This window comes from Ranitomeya imitator, chromosome 9 (genome assembly GCF_032444005.1).
Source record: "Ranitomeya imitator isolate aRanImi1 chromosome 9, aRanImi1.pri, whole genome shotgun sequence".
NCBI lineage: Eukaryota > Metazoa > Chordata > Amphibia > Anura > Dendrobatidae > Ranitomeya > Ranitomeya imitator.
The window spans coordinates 100759901-100786797 of NC_091290.1; the positions used below are offsets into that span (position 1 = coordinate 100759901).

The 26897-nt window shown below is 44.1% G+C and overlaps 1 protein-coding gene across 2 annotated transcripts in view; it reads right to left on the minus strand.

Moving 5' to 3' along the window:
- Positions 1 to 18791, minus strand: part of SMPD3 (sphingomyelin phosphodiesterase 3) — a 347664-nt gene extending 328873 nt beyond the window's left edge. The window contains exon 1 of one of the 2 annotated variants that reach the window (XM_069740342.1): positions 18587 to 18791. The gene's annotated coding sequence lies outside the window, so the exon portion shown is untranslated. The remainder of the gene's footprint in view (positions 1 to 18586) is intronic. The other variant, XM_069740343.1, reaches the window with a different exon arrangement.
- Between the last annotated feature and the right edge of the window lie 8106 nt (positions 18792 to 26897).

Below are 26897 nucleotides of genomic sequence, written 5' to 3' on the forward strand. Positions count from 1 at the left end.
TTTCAATTTCCTTATACCCTATAAATAATGCATACTTGCCAAAATTCCCAACAGGCATCTTATTTGGGGGAGGTTATTCTTATGCATTTGGGGTGCAGGCTATTTCATGGTGGTAGTTGGGTTGGGGCTTAACGGGAATCTGTCACCTTGGAAAATACTATTTACCTGCAGATATAGGGTCATTGCTTCAGGTAAATAGTGTGTAGTGCAGAGGGGTTTACACAGTGTGACAGAAAGGCAGGGACCAAAGAAAGTTCAACTTAAAATGCCTTTATTCCAAGAACTCACATAAATAGGAATACAATATCCTCTGGTTTGCAGCCGGGTCCTCAAAAGATCCAACCTGTTGCCGTGGGCAATGGTATTGCCGTCCCTCTTGGGTGCGTCAGCTGCTTTGAAGTCCTTGGCTCTGTGTTAGCTTCAAACAGGCCCGGGTTGCACAGAGCCTCCAGCTCTACAGCTTGCAAAACCAAAACTGACAAAACTAAGAGTTTAAATGGGAATCGTGGATATAGAGCCACTCCCAAAACCCATAGTGGAGGGAGGGATTAACCCCACTACCAAACCTGCAAATCCCTCCAAAAATAAAAGCCCATGTCAGGTTTTTCTGAAATCTGGCTTGGTCAACTTTTTTGACCAAATCCACACTTACTTTTACTTTGCCTTGTAATCACAGAGGTTTTGCTGTAATTACAATGCGCTCCAGCGAACTTAATATGTCTCTATATGCATCCTGGTGGACACATACCGACCTTTGTATGTGATCTTCCTCACTGTCTGACAAGAGTTACAAGGCTGCCAAGCTGTTTTACTGAAAGAGTGACTACCGGGAACTTATCTCCTCCATGAAGCCACCGGCTTTGAGTCATAAGGGAGGCACATGGAGCAGCTACAGTCACTGCTCAGAGCACCACTCACTATACTATGAGCAGCAGCTGTAAGCATGCCTTCAAAGTGCAGGGGCGTGCTTATATCTGCTGCTCATACTATAGTGAGCCGTGCTGTGAGCAGTGACTGTAGCTGCTCCATGTACCTCCCCTACAACTGAAAGCCGGTGTCTCCCTGGAGGAGATAAGTTCCTTTTCTCCTGGTAGTCGAACTTTCAGTAAAGCGGCTTGGCAGCATTGTAACTCTTTTTACCTGCAAATTAACCCTATATCTGCAAGAAAATGGTGATCTCCAAGGTGACAGTTTTAAATATCTGTATTTTGCAGAGAAACTGTTGGTAAGTAGGATTATGGTCATCATCTGGCATTTTTCCTGAAATTTATGCATTTTCATAATAAGAGAAAAAAGCTCCTATCCTTTACTGTTATGGTAATAGGAATTACATGATGACTTGTGACTGAGGCTATGGACACCTTAGAACTACATGATGACTTGTGACTGAGGCTATGGACACCTTAGTACTACATGATGACTTGTGACTGAGGCTATGGACACCTTAGAACTACATGATGACTTGTGACTGAGGCTATGGCCACCTTATTACTACATGATGACTTGTGACTGAGGCTATGGACACCTTAGTACTACATGATGACTTGTGATTGAGGCTATGGACACCTTAGTACTACATGATGACTTGTGACTGAGGCTATAGACACCTTAGTACTACATGATGACTTGTGACTGAGGCTATGGACACCTTAGTACTACATGATGACTTGTGACTGAGGCTATGGACAACTTAGTACTACATGATGACTTGTGACTGAGGCTATGGACACCTTAGTACTACATGATGACTTGTGACTGAGGCTATGGACAACTTAGTACTACATGATGACTTGTGACTGAGGCTATGGACACCTTAGTACTACATGATGACTTGTGACTGAGGCTATGGACACCTTAGTACTACATGATGACTTGTGACTGAGGCTATGGACACCTTAGTACTACATGATGACTTGTGACTGAGGCTATGGACACCTTAGTATTACATGATGACTTGTGACTGAGGCTATGGACACCTTACTTTCATGACAACTGTCAGATGTACAGTGGGGCAAAAAAGTATTTAGTCAGTCAGCAATAGTGCAAGTTCCACCACTTAAAAAGATGAGAGGCGTCTGTAATTTACATCATAGGTAGACCTCAACTATGGGAGACAAACTGAGAAAAAAAAATCCAGAAAATCATATTGTCTGTTTTTTTAACATTTTATTTGCATATTATGGTGGAAAATAAGTATTTGGTCAGAAACAAAATTTCATCTCAATACTTTGTAATATATCCTTTGTTGGCAATGACAGAGGTCAAACGTTTTCTGTAAGTCTTCACAAGGTTGCCACACACTGTTGTTGGTATGTTGGCCCATTCCTCCATGCAGATCTCCTCTAGAGCAGTGATGTTTTTGGCTTTTCGCTTGGCAACACGGACTTTCAACTCCCTCCAAAGGTTTTCTATAGGGTTGAGATCTGGAGACTGGCTAGGCCACTCCAGGACCTTGAAATGCTTCTTACGAAGCCACTCCTTTGTTGCCCTGGCAGTGTGCTTTGGATCATTGTCATGTTGAAAGACCCATCCACGTTTTATCTTCAATGCCCTTGCTGATGGAAGGAGGTTTGCACTCAAAATCTCACGATACATGGGCCCATTCATTCTTTCATGTACCCGGATCAGTTGTCTTGGCCCCTTTGCAGAGAAACAGCCCCAAAGCATGATGTTTCCACCACCATGCTTTACAGTAGGTATGGTGTTTGATGGATGCAACTCAGTATTCTTTTTCCTCCAAACACGACAAGTTGTGTTTCTACCAAACAGTTCCAGTTTGGTTTCATCAGACCATAGGACATTCTCCCCAAACTCCTCTGGATCATCCAAATGCTCTCTAGCAAACTTCAGACGGGCCCGAACATGTACTGGCTTAAGCAGTGGGACACGTCTGGCACTGCAGGATCTGAGTCCATGGTGGCGTAGTGTGTTACTTATGGTAGGCCTTGTTACATTGGTCCCAGCTCCCTGCAGTTCATTCACTAGGTACCCCGCGTGGTTCTGGGATTTTTGCTCACCGTTCTTGTGATCATTCTGACCCCACGGGGTGGGATTTTGCATGGAGCCCCAGATCGAGGGAGATTATCAGTGGTCTTGTATGTCTTCCATTTTCTAATTATTGCTCCCACTGTTGATTTTTTCACTCCAAGCTGGTTGGCTATTGCAGATTCAGTCTTCCCAGCCTGGTGCAGGGCTACAATTTTGTTTCTGGTGTCCTTTGACAGCTATTTGGTCTTCACCATAGTGGAGTTTGGAGTCAGACTGTTTGAGGGTGTGCACAGGTGTCTTTTTATACTAATAACAAGTTTAAACAGGTGCCATTACTACAGGTAATGAGTGGAGGAAAGAGGAGACTCTTAAAGAAGAAGCTACAGGTCTGTGAGAGCCTGAAATCTTGATTTATGTTTCTGACCAAATACTTATTTTCCACCATAATATGCAAATAAAATGATAAAAAAAACAGAAAATGTGATTTTCTGGATTTTTTTTCTCAGTTTGTCTCCCATAGTTGAGGTCTACCAATGATGTAAATTACAGACGCCTCTCATCTTTTTAAGTGGTGGAACTTGCACTATTGCTGACTGACTAAATACTTTTTTGCCGCACTGTATATGCTCATTGGGCATATGCCTGACAGAGGCCACAGGATTTATGGACAGAGGATAGCGAATGTTTACCTAGGCATTTGTAGACAATGGAAACCCATTGTAAAAAAAGGTGCATTACAGTATTTTTATGCTGGCTCTTTATAAAGGAAAGTCTGCTGCATTTTCCTACACAGTTGAAGGGAACCTGTCACCTGTTTTTCCCCAAATAACGTAGGGCTAGCATCTTTCAGCCCTCTGTACTCAGGCTTGGAAGTTCTTGGAGAAGAAGAATTTATTTCCTGAAAGGACTTGATCCACAGACAATGCTCACATATAAATACAGGTGTCTCGATCACCAATCATTCAGCAAACACTGCTCCCCTTGGGCATTATCTCCTGATCAATACTTCTAAATACCTAGACGAATGTTCTTATGTTTCATGACATGGATTCTTATCTTTAGCCATTCGCAGACTGGTGTACTCGGCATTACGTTGAGCCATGAGGAGTATACGGTAGGTGACAAAGTCTTTGGATATTTTGCCTGTGTAATATACAGATAAATGTAGCATTTTCTGAGCTAATCTGCTTTGTGCATGAACCATTGTCCAGAAAACCCCTTTACCGAGCTGTCCCTACAGCAAAACCTGAAGCGGTGCACATGCTCTATACTATGCAAACAGGTGTGCCAGGGGAGTAAAAACCTAACAAATCTGATATAGTCATCTCACTAGCTGCTTTATTTTGGGTTTTCCAAAATGTTTTAAAATGTGTCAAATAAGTAGAAAAAAATAATGAAATAATCATTACTTACCGCTGAGAGTCACTACTGCCATCACTACTGTGACAAGAGGTGATGACTTCCTGACCATCAGTCACCTGTCAGCCAATCATTGGCCATGTATGACATGTGACCACTGAGACTAATAATTCGCTGCAGTGGCCAGATTACTAATTTATGGGATCTCATTACTTCTGGTCCCAGTAAGACCACCATAGTTTCAGGGTGAGTGGTAAATAATGATTATATTAATCCTCACGCTCTTCCAAAATTTGAAAGGTCCTTGAAAATCCACTTAAAGAGTAACCATCGTTTTAAGTTGCATTTAATAAATCTGCTTCTTTGCACTGTCAAGAATGATCATCTTACTTATTTTCAAGGTTCTCAGTTCACGGCCAAATCTAGTTAGACATGAGTTATGGGCCTTATTTATTACAACTGTCTAAGGTTGTTGTCATTGACAACCAATCACAGTGCAGTTTTCAACTTTCCTGAGGAATTTATGAGCAAAAGTTCTGGGCTCTGATAGCTAAGGGCAACTGGGCTGTTTTTAAAGGGATATTCCCATCTCCAAGATCCCATCCCAATATGTAGTAGGTGTATTAGTAGGAGGCGTAGTTGGAGCTTGGAGGTTTGACCTGTACAGGGTGCAGATTCTGGCTTTGACCAGAGTAAGGCTACTTTCACACTTCCGTCGGTACGGGGCCGTCGCAAACCGTCGGCCCGACATACCGATGGATGTTGTGCTAAATTTAGCACAACGTGGGCAGCGGATGCAGTTTTACAACGCATCTGCTGCCCATTATGATGAGCGGGGAAGAGGGGGCGGAGTTCCGGCCACGCATGCGCGGTCGGAAATGGCGGACACGTCGCACCAAAAAATTTACATTGAACTTTTTTTGTGCGTTGCGTCTGCCAAAACACACGACGGATCCGTCACATGACAGATGCGACGTGTGCCCATCCGTCGCGATCCGTCGCTAATACAAGTCTATGGGCAAAAAACGCATCCTCCAAGCACATTTGCAGGATCCGTTTTTTGCCCATAAGGACGGATTGCGACGGCGGACAAAAGACGGAAGTGTGAAAGTAGCCGTATTTGGGGATATCCTCTGGGGGATCCAGACCTTGCCATTTTTTTTTCATCTATGTAAACAGAAACCTTTCTCTGTCTCTGTATGTATGTGGTAATTTCCTGATGAAATGGACATTGAAACGCGTAGATTAAACAACTATTTTCCAATTTTTAGCACGTATGGACCTGCATTTTTTTCAGCAGCACGGATTATATCCACAGAACTCCTTTAAATTTATTTTATTACTAACATTTGTGAAACAATGGTTTAAGCAGTAGAGCTCATTGAATGCGAGCGTGGTGCAGAATTAGGACGCTACAGTTGCAACAGGTCAGTATGTGAAATTTCTTCCTTAGGCTAGGGTCACATTGCGTTATGTGAACCCGTTAAATGAACTACGTTACACCGCGGCATAACGCGGTGTAACGTAGTCCGTTAACACTGCCATTGCTTGCAATGGCGAACGCATCGCTAGCGCACGCCCACAATGGGCATGCGCTAGCGATGTGCCGTCATTTGAGTGATGGACCTCGAACGCTGCCGTTCCTCGCTAGCGCAGATCGGGCATCTGTGCTAGTGGGATCGGCAAACGCGATCCCTTTTGGGACATTGCGTTAGTGCAGTCCGTTAGCCTATGCGCTAAATGGATTGCCCTAACGCAAAGTGAACCTAGCCTTACTAAGTATCCCACAATCAGCCGTGAGTAGTAGAGGAAGCATTTAGGAACCACAAAATAAAGTTTCAGAGTGGGGTCATCAAGTGCTGAGACACATACCGTATTTTCGGACTCTAAGACACACCTAGGTTTTAGAGGTGGAAATTACGAAAAAAAATTGAAGCAAAAAAATTGTCAATTCTATACTTAATATCCCCTATCCAGGTATATTTTATCCCCTCATCCCCATTCTGATACACATGGCACCTCATCCCCAATCTGATACACATGGCTCCCTCATCCCTATCCTGGTATACATGGCCCCCTCATCCCTATACTGGTATGCATGGCCCCATCCTTATACTGGTATGATTGGCACCATCCCGGTCCTGGTATGCATGGCCCCATCCTTATACTGGTATGATTGGCACCATCCCGGTCCTGGTATGTACGGCCCCATGCCAGTCCTGGTATGATTGGCCCCATCCTTATCCTGGTATGATTGACCCCACCTTGGTCCTGGTTTGATTGGTCCCATCTTTCTTCTGGTATGATTGTCCCCATCCCGATCCTGATATTATTGGTCCCATCCTTATTCTGGTATGATTGACCCCATCAAGGTCCTGGTATGATTGGTCCTACCCTTTTTCTGGTATACATGGCCCCATTCTGTTCCTGGCATGATTGGTCCCATCCTTTTTCTGGTATAAATGGCCCCATTCTGTTCCTGGTATGATTGGTCCCATCCTTTCTCTGGTATGAATGGCCCCATCGCATTCCTGGTATGATTGGTTCCATCCTTTTTCTTTTATAATTGGCCCCATCCCATTCCAAACCAGGGCCTCCCATCTTCTTACGATGACGTCCTCTTCTTGTCTTCATGCTGCGGCTCTGGCGCAGGCGTACTTTGTCTGCCCTGTTGAGGGTAGAGCAAAGTACTGCAGTGCGCAGGGGCCGGGAAAGGTCAGAGAGGCCCGGCGCCTGCGCACAGCAGTACTTTGCTCTGCCCTCAACAGGGCAGACAAAGTACGCCTGCGCTGGAGCCGCAGCATGAAGACAAGAAGAGGACGTCATCCAATGAAGATGGGAGGCCCCGGACCGGACCACGACGCCCATCGGAGATCGGACCGCCTGCCCAGGTGAGTATAATCTAACCTCTTTTTCTCATCTTTCAGGATTCCTCTAGGGGTTAATCTACAGCATTACAGAATGCTGTAGATAAGCCCCTGATGCCGGTGGGCTTAGCTCACCTTCGATTTTGGGGGTGACAGGTTCCCTTTAACATCTATGGATTTAGAATGGGATGTCATAAACAGTCTTGTAGGTATAATGAAAGGCATTACTTTTGACCATATTGTGTATGTCTCTTAGATCCCAGGGTCTCTATACTCCTGTAAGCCGGATCACCGTGGGCTTGACATACATAACCTCACAAAGAGTTCAAGTCCAATCTGAGCAGCCAAGGGCCTTTATTTTGTCTTCTTCCAAGCTGAGTGGTTGTGTGTCCAAGGGAGCTGGAATGATAACTGTCCAGTGTCCACAGATAAACTTGTTAGTGGAGTTTCCAGTGATATACATTTACTGGAGGCCTGTGACAAATAGACACTCATAGGCTATTATGAAATCAGTTAAAAAATAACTTAAAAAGCCTAAATTGCAGATTTTGTTTATCCTTCTGCTCAGAAAACAGAATAACAAGGAATAAAAAGGTCAAACATATGAAAAAATATTGTGGTCTCCCAAAAACAGGTTCTCGTATAGGTTTATCGATGGCAAAATAAAAATGATTTGATGATACAAGATAAAAAAAACAATAAAAATTTGGTATCACATTGGTTCCACTGATCGAGAAACTAATGTGATTAAGTTATTTATATTGCAAAATGAAATCTAAAATGCAAAAAATGACCCTATCACTCCCTTTACAGAAGAAAATGGGGTTAAATGCAATTAATAAGTTATATATACCTCGAAATACATCACTTTAAAATATAGCTGGTCCCAGAATTTTAGTTCTGGTACAAGATGATAAATGAGATAAAGTTTCATTGAAGGATTTCTACCTGTTTCATATTTGACACCGCCTCCTGGTTTTCACGTTCTGGCATACTATAATGACCAATATGTGACCAATATAATCAAAGTTATGTAATCAATATGTGACAAAGATAATGATGATTAATTGTACTTAATGAGCTGGATGACAGATGACAAATATATTCTTAGTGATTTAAAGAGTTGTTTATGTTATTCACAAATATGAATGGAAATGTTACTGGAGAAGATCTTTTTATGATCATAGTGGCAAGATTTTATGATCTCTCCTTAAGTCATTTCATTAAAGAACTGCGGTTAGCCTTCACTTTTCAATAGATGACATTCAGCAAATGGAGACAAGCTTTTATAGTCTCCGTTGATGACATCTGCCATATAATTACGGCACCATTTACCTCCCCAGATGTCACTGTCAGTAGTGGCACAGGTCTAATCCAACACCCCTATTGGACATATGCCTAAGCCAAGATGTCCATGGGTTTCCAGGACAGTCAGGATCCTAGCGAAAGTCCTCAGAGCGACCATCTTGGCACTTCTATTATGCCCTGAAGTTTTCCCATTCAAAAAATACTTATTGTATAAAAAAAATTGAGAAAAATAAAGTTGTTGAAAAATGAAAGTAAAATAAAATTAAAATTATTGTAATAAGAATTAATTAAAAACCTAAGAAAATATAATTGGTATCCTGCAATCATAAGCAACCTTAGTGTCAAGCAAAAGTGCCATGGTAAATAACGTAGAAATAAAAGCTAAAAAACATTTCATTTTTATTTTTTCGCTCAAGTCTTTAATCCTTTCACGACTAGAGGTATTTTCATTTTTGCGGTTTTTATTTTTGCTACTCTTCTTCCCAGAGCCATAACTTTTTTATTTTTTTATCAATATCGCCACGTGAGGGCGCCATGTTTTGGTTTTCTTTTTTAATTACCATGTTCACTAAATACTAAAACTGACCTGCCATTATGATTTTCCAGGTCATTACGAGTTCATAGACACCAAACATGTCTAGGTTCTTTTTTACTTACGGTAAGTGGTGAAAAAAAAAATGGCCCCATTTTCCGAGACCTGTAGTGACTCCATTTTTCGTGATCTTGGGCTGGGTGAGGGCTTATTTTTTGCGTGCTGAGATGTTTTCATTCACACCATTTTGATGTAGACACTTTTTTTGATCACCCGTTAATGCATTTTATTGCAATGTAGCGGTGACCAAAAAACTTAATTCTGGCATTTTTATTTTTTTTCTCGTTACACCATTTATCGATCAGGTTAATTCTAGTATATATTGATAGATTGGGCGATTCTGAATGCGGCAACACCAAAAATGTGTATATATGGTTTTTTTTTTATATTTTTTGTTTTGGATTGGACAAAAGGGGGATGATATGAACATTTATTTTTTTACATTTTTTTTAACTTTTTGCATGCTTCAATAGTCTCCATGGGAGCCTAAAAGCTGCAGTACTTTGATCTCCTCTGCTACACATGCAATACCCACTAGGGCCGTGAGATACTCGGTACAGGGCCAGAATCAGTTCTTAAAGGGGTGGTCACAGCAGCAGTGACCCAGTCCGTGGCAATGAGCGTGCAATTAAAAGGGATGAGGGAATGTTTGTGGGGGATAGTTTGTGATGCCACCTGTAGTGTTTGGCTATAGATAGCAGACGCTGCTTCAAGGGACCCCTGGGGCAGATGGTAATGCAGCTGGGATGGTTCTGCTCCCCATAGGTGGAGAGGGGCCCCAGGGCTACTGGTACAATTTTGTAAAGGGGCTTTGTAGATGTTGGGGGTGCAGGACTGGGGCTGCAGAAAAAGGAGTAGAGGACACAAGGGTTGCAGTTTTCTTCACCTTTAATTCCTGGTCAAAGGTGCAGTCCAGAGTACAGGTAACAGGTGATATTGGAGATCCAGGCAGCCTGAAAGCAATTCGGAATCCCCCTAGCCAGGTCATGTTGGAAGCCTCTCTGCTGCGCTGTTCTCTGTGTTCCTGATGCTTTATGCTCTATTCAAGTCCCTCCTACTGTCTGTCCATAAAATGGAACACTACCCGCATGGCAGGCAGCTTGAGCCTTTTCCAGGTGTCACTCCCTCGTGCACTGGTATCCCGCTGTGCCTTCAGATATCAGATAGGACCAAGAGACCTGCAATCTCCGATCCTCTGGTTTTAGTTGCTGGGTCTGCAGTTCCCAAACAACCATGGACTCCCGTGTCCGGTCCTTGGTGCTCAGACCTGTGGTGAGCTCTTTCACACCTCCTATCCCCAGGTTCTCCTCTCTTGCTTCCTCCTCCTAAGACTAGCTCTGACTTACTGACTAACCCCGCCTCCAGACCAGAATTTTTCAGGGAAGTTCCCCTGAAACTAAGGTTAGAGCTCCCCCTTCTGGTCTGGAGTCGGGAAAAGTGTTGTATGCCAGTGTTACCTGCTAAAGGGATCCCTTCTTGCTTTCAGGCATGGCATCACCCCCTGTGAGGGAGGCAATGCCATTGTGGCAACCGGACTCCTGGGGTGCCACACACACAGGCGATGATCAGATCGCCTTTGTGTAGCTGAAATGTTCACTTGCTAATGGCGCCGACCACCGGGCGGTGTTCATAGCAATCTGGCTATGATAACCATAGAGGTCTGCTGGAGATCTCTAGTATAAAACAAAGAAACCATAGGACAGAAGAAGCGCACATATGGTCTTAGCCAACAATTTCAGAATCTGTTAATCAGAAAACTGCTCACCTGGTGTACCTTTGAAAGGGACATCGGCTGCCGCAGATCCACAAGTCAGGCATTGACCATATCGGGAGCCAAACAAGGGAAATTAGTGGTTGACATCCACGCTGCTGAACACATAAAAATCTGGACGTATTGATGCAAAGGAATTGCGGCTTTATTCTACGCGTTTCGAAGTCTCTGTATGACTTCTTCCTCAGGAATACCACATGTATACATCTACGCGTTTCGAAGCCTCTGTATGACTTTTTCCTCAGGAATACCACATGTATGTATGTGTTGTATACATGTTGTGTTCCTTAGGAAGAAGTCATACAGAGACTTCGAAATGTTTAGAATAAAGCAACAATTCCTTTATATCAATATATCCGGATTTTCATTTGTTCATTAGCGCGGATGTTAGCCACTAAATTCTCTCATTTGGAGATCTCTGGTAGTCATGCAGACCCATTGGTGACCCATGATCATGTGACAGGGTTACCAATGGGTGGGATTTACGATGCACTTCCGGTAAGTGCTAGTTAAATACCGCTGTCAGAAATTCTAATAATAATGCAATAATAACAAGGTCTGAGAAATGGAATCTGTGTGTAGGTTTTTGCTAAGTAATCTGAATTCAGCATGAGGTACAGATATGTGATGTGTGTCTGCTCACCAGAGTGGTATAATTGTGTATAACTGTATCCACCCCAATATAACATCACTGCACCTGTTGTAAATAGATTTGCTTCTCTACAGTAATGTTATTATCCAGCCACATGATGTTGCTGTTGCCTAAGCATTGATGAAAGACTGTGAGATGCTTGTGAAATCTCAGAGGTGGGACTACAATGTGACTGATGTGAAACACAGGAAGAGGAAGTGCGGCCATCTTAATGGCAGTCTGCAGCTAATGTGAACAGGGAGAGGATGCGCTGGAGAGCAATCCAACAACATCCTCTTGTGGAAGCACCTGACCGAGACCAGAGCTGCAAATTAAAGCTGATCTTATCCATGACCAGAACCTGTCCAGATGTGAGGAAATTTCTGCCAGGAACGCTGCAAAGAGACAGAAATGGCCGAGACCTAGTGTGAGAGGTGTTGGACACCGCTGAGGAATTAAGCCACAAGCATTAACCGTACCACTCACCTGTTGGAGGTGCCCCGCATCCATCAATGTACACCGATTTTTGTCGGGAGCAGACCCCATTTGGTAAGAACACTAAAGCCCTCTGTGCCGCTGCAGTATTTAACCGTACACGCACCACACTACATTCTGGCGCCAAAAGACATAAGGTTATGATAAAGCCTGTAGTTAGATAGTTAGGCATATTGACTGTTCAGGCCACAATTATTGCCAAAATCAGCATCCAGAACTTTCAGATTTGTTGTCACATTTCCTGTTTGCTTTGTAACTGAGAAACCAAATCCACACCTAGGACCAAGATGGCATGCAATGGACTCCAGACCAGACTGTTTCAGGAGAGAGTTTCTGTGGAACATTATAGTACGGGACAGTTGTTCAACTCCTATAGACTTTGTTCAGGACTATTTCGCTGATACAGATGGTTAACGTTTGGGGTATTTTCAATACAATTGTGAACAGACTATTCCTATGAGTTCATTGAGGTCACACCGGGACAGGAGAGGTATATTTGGTTGGGGGATAGGAGTAATTGTTTGTAAGATTGTAAACTGCTGTGCTGAACTGCAGGCGAGCCCATACATTACACTCATATAATTAATCCAGTCTCCATGGTGTAAAAAGGTAAGGGGCAACCGGTTTATATAGGCATGACAATAGGTAGATTTATAGAAAGTACAGTAGGTACAGATTGTTTGGTTGCCACGCTGTACAGCACAAGGTTTTCAGCCTTCTGGCTAAATGTCTGTGTAATGTTTTGAATGTACTCTATTGTTTAGTTAAATTACCCACATACCATATATATTCAAGTATAAGGCGACCAGAGTATAAGCCAAGACACCTACATTTGCTACGGAAAACTGGGTAAGCTTATTGACTCGAGTATAAGCCGGGTATGCATTGTCCCCCTCATCCCTGTCCTGCTATGTGTGGCTCCCCCTGTCCTGTCCTGGTATGTGGCTCCCCCTGTCCTGTCCTAGTATGAGTGTCTCCCCTTTTCCTGTTCTGGTATATGGCTCCCCCCTGTCCTGGTATGTGGCTCCCCCTGTCCTGTCCTAGTATGTGTGGCTCCCCCTGTCCTGTCCTGGTATGTGTGGCTCCCCCTGTTGTATGCATGGCTCCCCCGGTCCTGCATTGCTCAGCTCCCCCATTCCTGCATGCTCAGCTCCCCCGGTCTCACGTTGCTCAGCTCCCCCATTCCTGCATTGCTCAGCTCCCCCGGTCTTGCATTGCTCAGCCCTCCCGTCCCCCATGGATCGGCTCTCTCCTTCCCCTGGTTGTATGCATGGTTCACATTGCCCTCCCCACCATACTCATCCTCCTCACGCCGACATCTCCGTCCCTGCATCTTTGTTGTCCGGTGGCTCTCCTCTCCTCTGCTCAGCGGTCACATGGTACCGCTCATTAAGGTAATGAATATGTGCTCCATGCCTATGGAAGTGGAGAGGCATCTATATTCATTACCTTAATGAACGGTACCACGTGACAGTTCAGGACAGGAGAGGAGAGCTGCCGGCGCCATGACAAAGGAGTTGCAGGAACGAAGATGCAGCGACGAAAGGTGAGTATGATGTCCACTCCCCCTCCTCCCGCCAGCGTTCTGGACAATTGACTCGTGTATAGTGTTGAGCGATACCGTCCGATACTTGAAAGTATCGGTATCGGATAGTATCGGCCGATACCCGAAAAGTATCGGATATCGCCGATACCGATATCCGATACCAATACAAGTCAATGGGACACCAAGTATCGGAAGGTATCCTGATGGTTCCCAGGGCCTGAAGGAGAAGAAACTCTCCTTCAGGCCCTGGGATCCATATTAATGTGTAAAATAATGAATTAAAATAAAAAATATTGATATGCTCACCTCTCCGGAGGCCCCTGGACATCACCGCTGGTAACCGGCAGCCTTCTTTGCTTAAAATGAGCGCGTTTAGGACCAGAGAATGACGTCGCGGCTTCTGATTGGTCGCGTGCCGCTCATGTGACCGCCACGCGACCAATCAGAAGCCGCGACGTCATTCTCAGGTCCTAAATTCCTAGAATGAGGAGTTTAGGGCCTGAGCATGACGTCGCGGCTTCTGATTGGTCGCGTGGCAGTCACATGAGCGGCACGCGACCAATCAGAAGCCGTGACGTCATGGAAGTCCCTAAACGTGCTCATTTTAAACAAAGAAGGCTGCCGGTTACCAGCGGTGATGTCCAGGGGCCTCCGGAGAGGTAAGTATATCAATATTTTTTATTTTAATTCTTTATTTTACACCTTAATATGGATCCGATACCGATTCCCGATATCACAAAAATATCGGAACTCGGTATCGGAATTCCGATACCGCAAGTATCGGCCGATACCCGATACTTGCGGTATCGGAATGCTTTACACTACTCGTGTATAAGCCAAGGGGGTTCATTTTCAGCACAAAGAATTGTGCTGAAAATCTCGACTTATACACAAGTATATACGGTAACTAAGTTTAATAGTTATGGTTAGTGAACTGTGTAGGAGTTGGTTTTCTCACCCGTATATCCGAATAATCCTGAAGAACACTCCCCGTTACACTACTTATGTCTATAAGTAGTGTAACGGGGAGTGTTCTTCAGGATTATTCCTGTTTCCTATATTGTATCACTTACTGGGCTGTGTGCAGTTTCAATACAATGAGTGTTTTATCAGCAGGAAATTATCAATGCCAGACTAACTTCTCAAGTGCATGCTGGTGCTACCACGCCCCCAGCAATGATTAGCAGCTAACTGTCAACATACAATGTACACAGAAAGCTGTTAATCAGGGGTGTGAACAGGGTTGCTTTTCTGAGCTCTGCCACATCTAACAACTTTGGTTGTATCATAATTTCTGCGTTCTAAATTGTTGAAATCAGGGTCTCTGACATTTCTGGCATTTCTCTGCAGACCACACACCTGCTGTAAATTGTATGTGTATAACCACCACAGAAGTCAGATTCTCAGTGAATCTCCCCAAATGTACCTGGAACTTTTTGCAGATAAAAATCTCATGTGTGTGATCAGCTTCAGTTTCACCACCTATAGCCAGTTTACATGCAGCCTTTAGTCTTATATTAAGAATTTTTCTTTCCGGATTCACCCATTCCCAAATATTGAGAATATTGCAGATATAAACTCTTCTTGGTCATGACTCAACAAAGTTCTAGTTTTTCACCTCTTTCTCACCTCATCTTGACTACTGCAATATCCTCTTAACAGCTTAGTTTATCTAGACTCACAGTCATCTAAATCGCCATGAAATCTACTGTAAGCACCAACCACCCTCCTTACTCCCTGCCGGTCTCCTCCAATTAGCGCGAGAATTAAAGCCTTATAATTTTCTCATCCAATCCTTTCATCTCGCACACATGTCAGATTCCATTCACAAATACTCCCCTAACGGATTTCTCTGCTCCTCTGTCCTACTATTGCTCCAGGACTTCTGCCCAATATCTTCTGAATTTGTTATTTCTCTGTCTAGACTTATACTAAATTGCTTAAACAATAAATCAAAGCATCATCCATCTTCACTCATCCATATCATAGCTTCTTCGTGTATTAAGTTAAAACTGTTTGCCTCCAGAACAAATTGAATTTTGTATTCCTTTCCTCTTAGATGAAAAACTCATTCATAGCAGGGTTCACTACCCCTACTTGTGTCCATTTTTATAATATAATATACATTGACCTCTCACTTGCACGCAAAAACTGATTTCAATTACATGTAAAAATCGTTCTGCTCTCCTGATTCTGCTGCTTTTTTCAGTTTTGCTCTATATCACTCTATTGCAGAGATATTCACATTTGTTGCTTTTGGAGGCACTATGTGAAATCTCTGCTTGCAGACCAACTGTGAGGTTTTTGAGAGTCCTCTCTGGGGGTGTGCATTTTCACCCCTCCCTCTAACATGCTTTTAATCGTAGGTCATCAGTTGATATAGCAGGCCAACAGTCTCAGACCCCACTGAGCTATGATGTGCAATGTCTGGGAGGTAAAATGAAAGCGCACACCCCCATAGAAGGCTCGAAAGCAGTGTTCTCCAACTCCGGTCCTCAAGAGCCACCAACAGGTCATGTTTTCAGGATTTCCTTAGTATTGCACAGGTGATAATTGCATCACCTGTGCAATACTAAGGAAATCCTGAAAACATGACCTATTGGTGGCTCTTGAGGACCGGAGTTGGGGAACACTGCTCTAAAGAAACAATCAGTTTGGCAGCAAACAGAGATTTCACATGATGCCCTCCAATAGCAACAAATATGAATATCTCTGCATTGGAGTACAAAATGGGAAAAAAACAACAGAATCAGGGGAGTTAGTGGATTTTACAATGTATTTAATTAATATTAATTACATCTTTTGCACACGTGACAGGCCTTCTTTAAAGGGATATTCCCATTTGTAAAATGTACTTTCTTACAGTAGTCATCAATGTTAGTCCCTAAAGGGGTTATCTTCCACTTTGAAACCTTTCATGTTTAACTGGATTAAAAAAAATTCTGTGGTTGAATCAATAAAGTGTTTATGATCTGGCTTAAAACATTTTGAAAAGTTCACATTTTTTGTGACTTTTTTATACTCTGGCTTCAAGCACCTCCGCCAAAATGGGCAAAGCTAAGACTGAGCAGGGCGCGGCAACGTCCTCTCATCCGATTCATGGTGCACTATGGCATACCTTATCTTAGAAACATTAGAGATCTGCGGTGAGGCGCACAAAGGTGAATGCCACTTCTAAGATACGTCTAAGACTGAATCCAGGACCTCTGAACCCAACACACCCCTTCATCAAGACTCTTAATGAGTCAAGACATCAGTGTGCAAAGTGTTTTGATCCAGGTCCAGCACCAATTTGGCCCAATAACCAATAGGCCGAGTGCCAGAAACGATCTCATAGAAAACAATGAGATTTCTTCTGCCGTTAGGTTGTCCTCCATACTTTTACAAGCATTGTTTAGGGAAAGAACAACTTGTGGGATAAATGAAAACCAGGCCTTATTCTTTGCCTTTGAAATATATGAAAATAAAAGTCCGGTACTGCAGTTTGCTGTCCATCATCAGTCCTAGGCTTTCTGCAGGGTTACGTTATCACCTGAAAGCACTATATGAAGTCAGTCTCTGGCATCTTGCTGGCTGGGAATGTGCTCGGATTACTTCTAGGAGCACACATGAAAGCATGGTCGGCTTCATGTAAAAAACATGCAGTTATGAGAGCATCTCTGCAGAAGCCCAAATTTCTTCTTTTATAAACGCTTAAAAAAAGACTATGAGAAATTAGGGTGTGCATTACTGGTCATAAGAAAGCAGAGAAAATATATTCAGGACACAAGTGAATGACGTCAGGAGAAGACACCGACATAAAACTTCACGCAGTCGGTAACAAGACAGTAGACTGAAGTTTCTTGGCACGCTGCCTCACTTTTTCACCTCAGATTTTTACTTTTAGAAATCAGTCACGTTTAATACCTCCCAGTAAAGTTGCTAATGTGATACTCGGCAAACACTGACACCTGTATGATTATTCCAAAGGCATCATTTCAAGCAGAACGTCACTAGAAGATCCAGCATTGCTTCACCAAACACCTGTTCTTACAGAACCATGCCCCCTCCTGAAAATCCTGATTATTGTTTTACATTTCCTCTTGTATGAAATATCGATGTAGAACATTCTATGGGGTAAGGAGGCCCTTTTCCATGGATATATCCATATTATTTAGAGATCGGTAGACATCTGCATCAGACCTCAAGCATTCGAGAGCAAGAGCCACTCCGCCACTCCCATCCTCCTCCCTACCGAAAGACCAAAAAGCCGAAGAAACTGACCTCAGAGCTCCCAATTTTACGAAACATGAATGAAGATGAAAGTGGGGATGATGGAATGATGGAATCGCCAGACACAGACTGGTGGAGATTCAGTCATTATTGTGAACTACCAGAACAGCCGAGGTATAAAACACAACACTGTTATGTAGAGAGCACCGGGTAACTAGAGTGTGAGCTGTTGGGTTCATCCTTGGGGATGGTTTCTCGGAATTACATGTGGATCATTTACCATCCAATAGGCTGGAAGCCATCGAGCCTGGAGATCATAAAACTACAATGCTTCCTCACACAATGAATGTTTATGGCCTCTGGGGTATTTTTTTCATTTCTAGCTTCATGTTCCTAGGCAGATCCGTGTTCACCATCTGTCTCTCCTCTCCAAATCACATCTCTGAGTAGATGAAAGCACTGAATCTCCGAACACAAGACGCAGACCCTCGTAATGCATGGGTTGGCATATCATATAATTATAGACAGTACCTTGTAATCATATACAGAGAGTTATCCATGAGGCTTTGCATCTACTAATCTTATAGGAAACGTATGGTAATCTCATGGCGGTAATGTAGCTGTATGCAGTGACGGGTGGGCGGCTTTAGCCTTAAGCAGAGTGTCTGCTATAGAAGGCATCTGCCATACATAAGAAGCATGGGTTAGGAAAGAAAAGAGGGTAGAGTTGGAGCAAACACTGAATGGCACTACTTGATGCTGCCGAACCAGTACGCCCCTGTCCAATCACACATATTCCCAGTAGGACTGGTCTTACCTGTGTAACGTCCAGTATAATGGGGGAGACGGCTCTCTGTGGCCCCTCGCTGGCTGCTTCCCCTCTGTCTCTCGCTCCTTTCCCCCTGTTTCTCTCCTGTGTGTCTCTTTTCTGTCACTCCCTCCCTCCCTTCTCTTTACTCCCTCCCTTCTCCTCCAGTCTCTCCCTTCCTCCCTCCCTTCCTCCCTCTCTTTCTCTTCCCCTCAGCACCTGCTGCTGAGAACAGCTCCTCTTGTAACAACCAGAGCGAGTCTACAAAGACTGACAGGAGGAAAAAACCAATACTGTAGGACAGTACACAACATATCAGCAATTTACATAGCGTAACGAGGCGAACAAATCGCCGGGGCTGGCCGTGCACATAACTATGGGCGAGGGAGGGCCACAGCCTCATGGATGAAGGGGCCACCTGGCATTACCTATAAAGCAGCATTCGTAACAGTGAGCAATCCGTGGTAGTCCTCAGTCCCCGTACATATCAGCGGTGGGACATATGTTACTGACATATCTGAGGACAAAGTAGGCAAAAAGTCTGTCACAGGCAGCAATGCACACAGCATGGGTAGTAGCGAGCAAACGTTACAAAAATAACTGTAAAAGTGTTTATGGGTGATCAGTGTTCCCTGTAAAAGAGAGCATTTAAAAGGAAACCTGTCGTTACATTCATTCTGCTGGCCGCTGGATTGCATTGGTGTATATTTTACAGTGTGCGGCATTTAAATAGAATCTCTCACGAGGATTTTGCTATGTAGTCTGAGAGCTGCATGATGGAGGAGCAGAGACCCTGATTCCAGTGGTGCCACTTACTCGGCTGCTTGATATCATTTTGATAAAATCACACCTTTATTTGCAACAGATATACCAGTTGGTCAAAATGCTGAGCTCTGTATACCCCCCCATCACCACCACTGATTGGCAGCTTTCTGCCCATGCACAGCGTGCACAGAAAGCTGCCAATCAAGGGTAGGGCGGAGTTACACAGAACTTATTAATATGGAAGAGGACATTGTAGCAGGTGCTAAATTTCCATTTTTTTCACAAATAAATGCAAGTCATATGGAAGAAGTTTTACCACTAACATGAAGTACATTATGTCACGAGAAAACAATCTCAAAATCAGTGGGACAAGTTGAAGCGTTCTAGAGTTATAACCTCATAAATTGACACTGGTCAGAATTATGAAATTTGGCTTGGTCATTAAGGTCAAAATTGACTTGATCTCTAAGGGTACTTTCACACTAGCGTTTTTTGTAAATCCGTCACAATGCGTCGTTTTGCAGAAAAAACGCATCCTGCAAAAGTGCTTGCAGGATGCGTTTTTTCCCCATAGACTTCTATTGGCGACGCATTTGCGACGGATTTGCACACTTCGCATCCATCTTGCGACGGATGCGTCGTGCTTTGGCGGACCGTCGGGAAAAAAAAACCCTACATGTAACGTTTTTTTCTCCCGACGGACCGCTTTTTCCGACCGCGCATGCGCGGCCGGAACTCCGCCCCCACCTCCCCGCACCTTACAATGGGGCAGCGGATGCGCCGGAAAAATGCATCCGCTGCACCCATTGTGCAAAGCGTTAAACGCTAGCGTCGGAATCTCTCCCCGACGCATTGCGACGGGGAGATTCCGACGCTAGTGTGAAAGAACCCTAAGGGGATAAAGCGCCATTCCAGCATTGAAAACATAAAAAATAAATGCTGGGGTGTTGCTTTATAGGTCCAGGTCAGTATCGACTGCTGAATCTAAAATGGGCTAAACAGTTGGAATCATAGTTACTTCAGATCCGAGATAAAGATACTACTCTATAATACAGCTGGCATCTGAAATTTATGACAATGATATGAGGGCAAGAAGCTGCGTGCATGCGCGAGGTAAGTATAGCGCCAGTAATGACGCCAGCAATTGTAAGTTGTCGCGCTCATATGGGCGTGATAACCCTCATTTACATATCATAAACAGGCTTTAGAAATACTTTTTCTAACTACAGTGCCTTGCGAAAGTATTCGGCCCCCTGGAACATTTCAACCTTTTCCCACATATCATGCTTCCTACATAAAGATACCATGCGCCCCACTTTTCAGTTTTTGAATTTCCACAAAAATGTAAAATAACCAATAAATTTCGTTCAACTTCACAATTGTGTTCCACTTGTTGTTGATTCTTCACCAAAAATTTACATTTGGTATCGTTATGTTTGAAGCATGATATGTGGGGGGCCGAATACTTTCGCAAAGCACTGTTTCTGTTTGTGTAATACAGGGACTGCTAGGCAGGGGATTTACATATTCAGATACAACTGCTGGTGGTTCTGGGGGCACGAGGGACCTGACTGGTTCCCTTTAAGAAATCAAATTTTGCTAAGTGAAAACCAGAGCTATCCCTTACAATGTGATGGACTGCCCACTCGAAAGAAATATAAAACGCAACCTCCTCCTCCTTGCACCTACTGGAACACTGGATAAAATGTAAATCACAGAAATGAAATAATTAAAGAGTTTTATTCCAGTCACTTTATAATGGTCGCAAGTTATATAACCCCATCAAATTCCACAGCGCTTTACAGACATCATCACTGCCCATTTGGCACTCACAATCTAAATGCCCTATCAGTATTTATTTGTAGTGTGGGTGGAAACCAGAGGACCCAGAGAAAATCACGCAAACACTGAAAAAGCATATAAATGACTTGCAGATGCTGGTGGAATTTAAAAACAGGACCCTCCAGCACTGTAAGGCAGCGGTACTAACCACTGAGCCACCATGCTGCCCACACTGAGTCAGTGTGCTGTTAATGTCATAGGGTATAACGTCTTACCCCCCTTTATTCCTCCCTTCTTATCCCCTTTTTCTTATTCCCAGATATATAAAGGTTAATTTTTGCTATATCAAAGTTTTGTTTGTTAATAACCAGATCAAAATCATGTTTAGGGTATAACTTATTGATTACTAGGTGTCTGATCGCTGGGATCTCTCTGATCGCTGGGATCTCACTGATCCCAACAACCAGGTATGAATGAAGTGGGGGTCGATCATGGGCATGTCCACGCCATTCATTTTTATTAGGACCGCTGGAGATGGCTGAGTGGCGTGTTCTGCAGACCTTCAGCTCTTCCATGAAGAATGTATGCAGCAGAGGTGTGCAGGTGTAAGATGCCCAAGCGAGGTAGTCGTGGGCGAGCTCTGGTCCCCACTCGCTCTGGCATCCTACAGACAAGGGGTGTCTCAGTCCTTGTGCGCTGCTGTGTATGTGGTGCTCTCCACTTGTGGCCAGCAGGCCTTTTCTGAGTCCAGAAATCCCTCTTCTGGAACCAGGGCATTAAACAGTCCTGGAGACACATGACTCATAAAAACCAAACTTTAACTTTGTGAATGGCAGTTTGTACAATATTTAGAAACAGGTTTAAAGGATAAGGCCTAACGGGTTGTCAACTTTCCCACAGGTACCGGATACAACTTTAGCCCTGGCTCTTGGGATAGGTGGCATATCCCCCTTTCTTGCTTTCTTAGCCCTTGGGGATCTTCCTCACCAGCATTTCTGGACTGTGATACCTTCTGCCACATGTGGTCAGAGTCCATCTTTCTATCTATCTTCACAAGCTGTGTGCGTCCCTGGCCCCGACGTCTATCTCAAGGTTTCCCTTGGCCATTAGACGGAATCATATGAAAGGTGTTTATGGCAATCTGCTGTCCCGAACATTGAGCTCACTTTTTCCCTTAGCAGTCTGTTATCCCTGCTGCATATGCTCTCCTGGCTTCGCATAGACTGACTGTAAATTCCTGCCTCTGCCTGTAACCCACCAGGGTTGATCACTACTGTTAACTCTTTCCTAGCCAACTGCAGCCCATACGGATATTCTACCTGTACCACATACAAGTACATAAACGCATTTAACCCTTGGGGATCTGGAAACAATCCATGAGCTTCCACCATCATTGCACATGATTGACCACTACTCCATTTACGTCCAGTTCTTGGGATAGGTGGGGGTCCCAACAGACAGACACTCAGTGATTGGGGAGTTATCCTCTCTGCAATAGATAGAGCATAGCATTCCAAACTTGGTACAAATCTTTTAAAGAAGCACCCCTCCTCCCGTCAAAATTTGTATCTTAATATTTTGCAGTCATCATATTGTGTGTACTTACAATTGCTCATTTTGCTCTCCTACCCAGCTGATGGTTTTATTTGCCATTAGGTCTATCTGGCACACAATCAATTAGAAAAGTTCAATATTCAAATGATTTTCAGATTTTATTGGAACAGCCGGATATGTGGCTCAACAGATATCATTTCATCCAACCGGGTGCCGGATTACTTACTGCGCACGCGCGCACCTGAACTTCCTTCGGGTCCCTTCGTATACTCTCCGAGTGCACCATCGGATGTTACGTCATGCTGCGATCGTATTTATACACCATTTCCTGTAGCGTCCCACTCTTCACCGCATCGGCGGATCGAGGCTCGCCGGTATTCCCTCTGCACAGGTAGCTATGCCAGCACATGGTTTCTTTTTCTGGATTTCACTTTCTGTTATTTAAGATGGTTCATAATTATGATACCACATTCTTTTCTAGCACATGGGCTGTTTCCAGTTCTAAGCCTAAGGCATGAACGGCAGGCTATGCACCGCACTGCATTGATTACTCCCTTATAGTTCACAAACAGGTACTTGTTAATCAAGTCCTTGATAAAGGCATAAATGCCGAAACATTGGATGAAATGATGTCTGTTAAGCTACATATCCGGCTGTTCCAATAAAATCTGATAATTATTTGAATATTGAACTTTTACCAGTTTTAGTTTTGACTTTATTCCTTTGGGCACAATATCTTATAATTGAGTGCACCACTCTTCACCAATTTGCCATTAGGTCTATGATATCACATGATTAAAAACTGACTGGCTGAATCCTGAAATTTTCACTGTATGACTCATGAGTCGCTGCAAAAGTTCCTTGCAGGGGGAGGCGAGAGCAGTGGGCCAGGAGATGAAGAGGGGATGATAAATGCAGGGACAAGAGTCTCCTGTTTCTTCAGAGAACAGAGAAGAATTAGCTGGGTAGAAAGGCAAAATGAGTAGTGATAATCGAATAGTGAAATATTCGGATTCAGGAAAAATGCCACAAATAATTTCTAAAATTCGTGTATTCGTACCGAATAACAAATCCAAAGCAAGTCAATGGGAAAGCCGAATATTTTTCTGCTGTGCTCAACAAACAGGTCTGGGGGCATGGGAAAAAAGCTGAAAAATGGGAAAGAGCTAAAACTAAATGGGAACAGCATGGAGAAGATGCCTGCATGCCTTTCTGATTCACATATGGTTAACAAAATTTTGAAAGTGTAAGGGAAGCAACAGTTTAATAAAGAGATATGTCTCATTTAGGAACATGGAAAAGCCAGCAATGGTCTTTGTCCAGCACTGGACAATGTAAAGTGGTAATGAATATGTATGCCCTATCTAACTAACAATTTGGGAAGAGACATATATGCTAGTAGATGTGGTTGCCCAATGTCCTTACTGTATGTGCAACTGCAGGCTGTGGGCAAGAGGAAAAAGTGCCTGCTTTCTGGACAGCAGATTGGGAATGTTGTAACACAGGGGAAGAGCCAATGGTTTCACTCTCAGACACAGATTTTGTACCCAGCCATTCCGCCCACCAACTGGGGTGCTGCGTATGTTGGCAGTAGGGTTGAGCGAAACGGATCAGACAAATTCAAAAATCGCCGACTTTCGGCAAAGTCGGGTTTCATGAAACCCGACCTGATCCTAGTGTGGGATCAGCCATGAGGTCGGCGATCTTCGCGCCAAAGTCGCGTTTCGTATGACGCTTTCAGCGCCATTTTTCAGCTGCTGTGGGCAGCATGATGACATAGGTCTCGGTCCCCACCATCTTAGAGAAGGGCATGACAGTGATTGGCTTGCTTTCTGAGGCGTCACAGGGGCTATAAAGGGGCGTGGACGCCGACTGCCATCTTACTTTTGCCGATCGTAGCCTAGGGAGAGGTTGCCGCAGCTTCATCAGAAGAAGGGATATAGTTAGGGAGGGAAGATTAAGCCCCGAAACTGTTTGTGCTGTAGTGATTTCCACTGTCCAACACCACCATTTGTTTGCAGGGACAGTGGAGGCTATATTTTTGTGCATCAGCTCTGTAGCTTATTAGGCTGCCTTATAAGGCTCCCTGATAGCTGCATTGCTGTTTGTAAGCCGCTGTGCAAACCAACTGCTTTTTTTAAAGCAAAAATCCTGTTGCTCCTTTCTGCACAGTTATCTTGTTTATTTGTCCACACTTTTGTGTGCATCAGTGCTTTTTATTGCTGCCATACTTTTCCTGAGATCATTGTAGGGAGATTGAAATTGTGCTACAGTCCTTGTATTTTTTCATATATCTTCCAGCCACTTTCTGCCACTGCATCGATTCAAAGTGACAGGAGACAGCATTTGTCCAGTATGGTTACGAACTAATTTTCCTCCCTTATCGATGTTCTCCCTCACAGGTAATTCCCCTTTGATTACTGGGCATCTAAAATAGACACTTGGCCTGAATTGGCAGAATATGCATTGCAGGAGCTTGCTTGCCCTGCTTCTAGTGTGCTATCAGAAAGAGTCTTCAGTGCTGCTGGCTCAATACTGACCGAAAAAAGGACACGTCTGGCTACCCAGAATGTTGATGATCTAACCTTCATTAAAATGAACCAATCATGGATTTCAAATTATTTTGCCCCACTTTCTCCTGCTGACACATAGCTTGCCTGAAAAATGTCTTGCTTTTGGCCTCCTCTTACTGACTTCTCCAATTCTGCCATTTGCAGCTGCTGAATGTCCACCATAGGCCATTTTTATACCTCCCTAAATGGGCTGACTCCCCCCACATGGCCGTGGTCACCACCTGGTGCAAGCACCCGTGCGAGTGCCGTTTGCCTGGACGGGTGGGTGCGCCCACTCTTGGGTGACGGCACTGGCACAGGGTCCCTCATAGTACAATGAATTGTCTCTGACGGTGGTGGTGCACAACCAACGTCAGACACACCGTCGTAATATGAGGGGCCCTGTGCCAGTACTGCCGCCCACAAGAGAGTGTTGCCCCCAGCTCGAACAGTGCTCTACCACTTGCAATACTTACCTCTCCCTGCTCCATCACTGTGTAGTCTGTGCTGTCAAATCCTTCAATGGCACTGCCAATACAAATTTGTTGAAATGATAGATGATAGTTAAAATATACAGGGGTCCTGGCCTCCATTTAGACCAGTTAATACTTTGTGCCTACTAACACTGTCTGCTACTCAGCAGAGGAGCCCACCCCTGTACCTAGCTAAGCTGCCTGTTTAGTCCTGTTACCAATTTTGATCTGCTTTTAGCCTACTTTTGTATTTGGGCCTACAAACTGTGTCTGCGCCACTCATTACAGTTGTCCTCCACTGAACAAAGCAATGCCACCTGTTTAGTCCTGTTACCAATTTTGAACTGCATTTAGCCTACTTTTATTGTGAGCCTACAAACTGTGTCTGCGCCACTCATTAAAGTTGTCCTCCACTGAACAAAGCAATGCCGCCTGTTTAGTCTTGTTACCAATTTTGAACTGCATTTAGCCTACTTTTTTATTGTGGGCCTACAAACTGTGTCTGTGCCACTCATTACAGTTGTCCTCCACTGAACAGAGCAATGCCGCCTGTTTAGTCCTGTTACCAATTTTGAACTGCATTTAGCCTACTTTTTTATTTTAGGCCTACTAACTGTGTCTGCACCACTCATTATAGTTGTCCTCCACTGAACAAAGCAATGCCGCCTATTTAGTCCTGTTACCAATTTTGAACTGCATTTAGCCAACTTTATTATTTGGGCCTATATCTGTGTTTCCTCCTCATCCTGCCCATTGCCCAGCCACTGCTAGATGAGTCTGCTGGTACATTGACCCAGACCACTACATTCTCCTTGCACTCTACACAGCCTGAATCTGACCCTGCTGAAAGTCAGGTTCCCCTTCCCGCATACTATACCACCTTACATGGGGACAAAGAGGAAGGTGCAGATGAAAGTGCAGGTTCCTTCATCAGGTGGGGGGCATACTCGTTGGCGACGTCACTGGCACATGGCCCCTCATAGTATGCAAAAGTGTCTCAGGCAGTGGGAGGCGCCAACCGCCATCAAACACACCGCCGTACTATGAGGGGCCCTGTGCCAGTGCCAAGTGCCAACGAGTGGGCCCTCATGCTTGCTCAGGATCACAGCACTTGCAAAGTTGAAATACTTACCTCTCTCTGCTCCACCGCCGTGACGTATTCCGCGTTTCCTGGGCCCACGAAAATCTTGAGCC